At 41.8% G+C, this 4959-nt stretch overlaps 1 pseudogene; it reads right to left on the reverse strand.

Moving 5' to 3' along the window:
- Positions 1 to 147: 147 nt before the first annotated feature.
- On the reverse strand, positions 148 to 2744 carry LOC102487181 (nucleolin-like; annotated as a pseudogene).
- Between the last annotated feature and the right edge of the window lie 2215 nt (positions 2745 to 4959).

The following is a 4959-nucleotide window of genomic DNA, read 5'->3' on the forward strand; positions in this document are numbered from 1 at the left end:
GTTATTTCTACGGCTTTCCAAGTAGACCACAGGACTGCACAATGTCTTGGAATGTCCTCAGAAGGCTCTGTCAGTGATCAGGTAACAGAGTAAAAACCCAGAGTCCTTTCTTTCAAATGGAAGAGGGAAGACAGAGGGACAGAGAAACTATTCAAACTTCGTCTTCTTTCCTTGTGGCTTGTGGTCTCCTCCTCCTCCTCGCCCTCCAAAGCCTCCTCGGCCTCCTCTACCTCCACCTTGCTCCCAAAGTCTCCTCTGCTTCCACCTCGACCCCCAAAGCCACCTTCACCCTTAGGCTTGGCCCAGTCCAAGGTAACTTTGTTTCCATCAATTTCACCATCTTCCATGGCCTCCTTGGCAGCTTTGGCATCTTCTTCGCTGTTGAAGTCTACAAAACCAAACCCTTTGGAGGATTCTGTTTCCTGGTCAGTGACTATCCTTGCATGAACGGAGCTGTCAAAAGACTCCTTTAATGTCTCCTTGGTGGTATCCTCAGACAGACCTTCGACAGAGTTTTGGAGGACTGACTTCTTGCATTAGGTGATCCCCTGGGTCCTTGCAGCTCCAACCTGATTGCTCTGCCTTCAATTTCCCTTTTATTACAGGAATTTAAAGCTTCTTTAGCATCTTCAAATGAAGCAAATTCTACAAGAGCATACCCTTTAGATTTGCCATTTTGGCTCTGAGGCACTTTGATAAAAGTTACCTTCTCAAATACTTCCTGAAAGGTGTCTTCAGTTGCATCATAGGAGAGGTTGCTCAAAACCAGAGTTTTTGATTCACCACTCCAAGCACTATTCCTTCCACCTTTACAGTCTTGATTTTGACCTTTCTCTCCAGTGTAGTATAGAGAAATAGACTGCCCATCAATCTCTATTCCCTGCTTTTCTTCAAAGGTTTTCTCTGCATCAGCTTCTGTCTTAGATTCAGTATAAGCAATCCCTTTACTTTTTCAATCTGTGCTGATTATTCTGATCCCCATGGCATCTTCAAATACTTCTTTTGATTCATCTTTTTATTTTTGAGAGAGAGGTTTTCACTATAGGGTGTGTGCTCTCACCAGACAGACAGAGACAGAGAGGCAGAAAGCGAGAAATCACTCCCCAGGGGGGATGGTCACGCCACAATCCCTTCTCCCCCATTCTCCTCTCAGGATCTTGGGCACACACGCACACACGCCCAGCGTGAGTTTTAAGCCACCGGGTCCAGGACGCAAACCACGGTCGACTACGTGGGAGTCCAGCGACACAGCCATTACGCTAACTGCTGGTTCCCTTGATTCATCTTGAGTGACTTTGTTGGGGAGATTTTGGGTCAAAAGTGTTCTTGCATCTCGATCTTTCTTATTGTCTTTTCCTTTTGGTTTCTCCAGTTTAAATTCATTGCCAAAGACTTTTAAATCAGTGAGTTCCAAAGCTTTTTCTAGCTCTTCAGCAGATTCAAAGTCAATATAGCCAAACTTCCTAGATGTCCCGATTCTGACATCCACAACAGCAAGATCATTTTTAGCAAAAACATCACTAATACCAGTTTTTAATTCAGGAATAGATTTGTTATTGTTCAGGTTTCCAACAAACAGATGAAAGGATGTAGTTGGTTCTGTGGCTTCCACCTTCTGTTTCTTGGTCTCAGGAGCTGCTTTCTGTTTGATCATTTCCTTCTTTCATTTTCCGGGAACTTCTTTGACAGGCACTTCTTCTTCCTCATCTTCCTCATCGTCATTGTCTTCATCATCATCGTTGTCCTCATCTTCTTCCTCATGATCCTCATCCTCATCATCCTCTTCATCTTCATCTTCAGCCACAGTCTTGGCTTTGGCAGGTTCAGCTTTTGCAGGAGCTTTCTTTCCTTTGGCTGGTGTGGTCTCCATAGCTTCTTCTTCAGATTCATTGTCTTCATCCTCATCGTCATCCTCATCTTCTTCCTCATCATCCTCTTCATCTTCATCTTCAGCCCCGGTCTTGGCTTTGACAGGTGCAGCTCTTGCAGGAGCTTTTTTTTCCCTTGGCTTTTTTTCCTTTTCCCTAGCTTCTTCTTCAGATTCATCTTCCTCATCCTCATCTTCCTCCTCATCCTCATCTTGTTCCTCCTCCTCATCCTCCTCCTCTGAGGCCGGGGCAGAGCTGCTGCTTTCATCACGCTGGCTCAAATTCATCCTCATCTTCATCCTCGTCCTCATCATCTTCCTCACTGTCATCTTCTTCCTCCTCATCACTGTCTTCCTTCTTGGCATTCTTGCCATTCTTTGCCCCCTTGGTTGCAGTGACAGCTCCTTTCTTACCAGAAAGGTAAGATCCACCAGTGTGGATCCCTTCTTACCAGGCGTTGTGACTGCTTTTGCTGTTGTAACGGTCCTCTTGAATGGTATGACAGCTGCCTTTTTGCCTGGGGTGACTGCTGCTTTCTTGGCAGGTGTAGCAACTGCAACCTTTTTAGCTGGAGAAACTACCACCTTCTTTGCTGGAGTTGTGGCAGGCCTTTTTCCTTTTTTTCTGAGGGATGATAACCTCTTCTCCACTGCTATCATCTTCTTCATCTTCTGACATTTCCTCATCTTCACTGTCTTCTTCTACCTCCTTTGGAGGAGGAGCCATTTTCAGGGGGTCACCTTGATTTTTACCAGTCTTAAGGAGCTTCACCATGATGGCGGTTTACGATGGCAGAGTGTGTGGCGGGTGGGTGGTGCAGATGAGTCTTGAGGAACTCCAGCGACGTTGATGGCGGCCGCGAGCACTGAAGATCCCAGAGCGCGTATGCTCGGCGGCCATCTACAGCTCGAGACTCAAAATAATTCTTAAGAAAAATTAAAATTCATGGAATAGGCCATGTCAACTATTTCTCTATACCAACCTGAAAAGATTAATACTGATGTCATATCTTGACCTTAGGAATATTGGAACAGATGAGCAAAAGTCTGTAATTATAGTGCTTAATTGTTAGGAACAAGGAACTTACCTCTAAGTCTGATGAGAACAAACTAAGATTCTTCACAGTTTCTCCTTCTCATGTGTGAAAAATTAAAAAGACAAAATTAATAACAGCCTCCTTCAGCTCACTCTGCAATCCTTGTTCTGGATACTAAAATTAAAATTTCACCAGTTTCCCTTAGGTCTGTTTTAGAATTAACTGCATACATATGAATTCTACTATGCAATGCTAATGCACTTATTTCTTTATTTGTTTTTAAGCTGTGAAAAACACCTAATTTGAGCCTTAAAAAGTGCTTAGCTGGTGTAATGGTCTTCTTGGATGGTATGACAGCTGCCTTTTTGCCTGGGGTGACTGCTGCTTTCTTGGCAGGTGTGTGGCATATGTATTTTGCTTAGACCTTTTTCCTTATTTGTGGCTATGATTATATGGCTGTTGAAAAAAAAAAAGAAACTTGTAGTGGACATATAATTGAAGGTCTTAGAACCCCTCTGTCAGCAAGTCAACAAGCATTATGGAGTAAGCGCACTTATTCTGAGTGCATTAAAAAAGAAGTAGATCAAAGCTGGAAATATATTAGAAGGACTTTTTTTTACTCATCTGAAGAACTGAAATGTTTCCTATCCACCCTCAATGTCCTCACGTTGAATATCATCTCTTTTTCACTTTCTGCCAGTCACGTGATGGCTCAGTTTTTACTGCTGAGAGTACTCTGTTTTTTTTTTTTTTTTTCTCAAGAGTCCTAGGCCAATGACCACAGATGCCTTCACAGCAGCATAATTTGTCCTACTTGATAAGTAGCTAATTGTGCCATGGGAGAAAGTTGCATCAATTGCAGTCTACTACATTTTTATGGGGAAGGAATTGATGAAGTCAGATGGAAAATCTGAAACTTAGGCAATCAGATGTTAAGTTTCTTACTGTTGTTGGTTTTTAATTTTTCCCCCCAGTGAAAATTTTCCTCAACTGTTTGACTTGGCTCTATTTTCTCTCTTCCTGATTGAAAAATGAAAGGATTTCTCTCTCTGTGGAAGTGAAGAGAAAGGACAGCACAAAAAGGAAGGGCTGAAATTAATATCAACAGGACGATCCTCATTTCTCATTTGTTATTCAGAGTCATTTTTCTCTCCGGACAGACCAAATTATGATGTTTAAACATAAATGTAAGAAACACTGATTTTCTAGGAATTAAAACTGAATCTCACTGGAGGTCAGTAGGTGTCATTGTGGTTAAGGTACTGGAGTCTCACATGGTCAACCATGGTTCAAGTCCCAGACCCAGTGGCTGGAAACCCACATTGGGCACGTGTGTGCATGCGTGCCTAGAATCTCGAGAAAAGAATGCAGAAGAAGGAATAGGGATGCGGCCATCCCCCTGGAGGTGATTTCTCACTTTCTCTCTGTCTCTTCAGTGAGCACATTTGCCAAATAGCAAAAACAAACAAACAAAACTCTTAAAAAAAAACCTGAATCTCATGTTCATTTTCCTATAATATAAGAAAAAGTAAATCCTGCAAGTAGAAATAAAAATTTATTTAATTCTCCCTATACATAAAGAAGAGAGAAATGTTCCATATTTTACTGTAGAACTGACTTCTGTGATCCCTCTCAGGAGCTTAGCATGTTCTTGGATAAAATACTTAAGACAGGAATGCACATGTCAATCCTACCTGGAAGAATAATGAACTGGTTTGGAGACAATAGGACAAACATTTGTGAGGCCTTGTCAATCTCTATCCCATATAGCAGATCATGGCAAGTATAACATCTATCTTTGCCTGCTGATGGCTAATATAATGAAGGCTTCTAAGCCAGTCTGATTTTTGTTTGGAAGAAAAAGCTTTAAATTTATACACATAAATATAATTACACAGCTCCTGACTGTAAATCACTTTGCCCTTAAATGAGTTGTGCTTACATTGTTCATCCTAAATTCTATATACACTAAGTGCCAAGCACTAAAGGAAATGGTGAACTAAACAGACTTTGTCTCTAACCTTGAAGTCAAACCTTCTATTTAGTCCAAGTAAC

The sequence above is a fragment of the Tupaia chinensis genome, unplaced genomic scaffold, assembly GCF_000334495.1.
Source record: "Tupaia chinensis unplaced genomic scaffold, TupChi_1.0 Scaffold000052_1, whole genome shotgun sequence".
NCBI classification, from domain to species: Eukaryota; Metazoa; Chordata; class Mammalia; order Scandentia; family Tupaiidae; genus Tupaia; species Tupaia belangeri.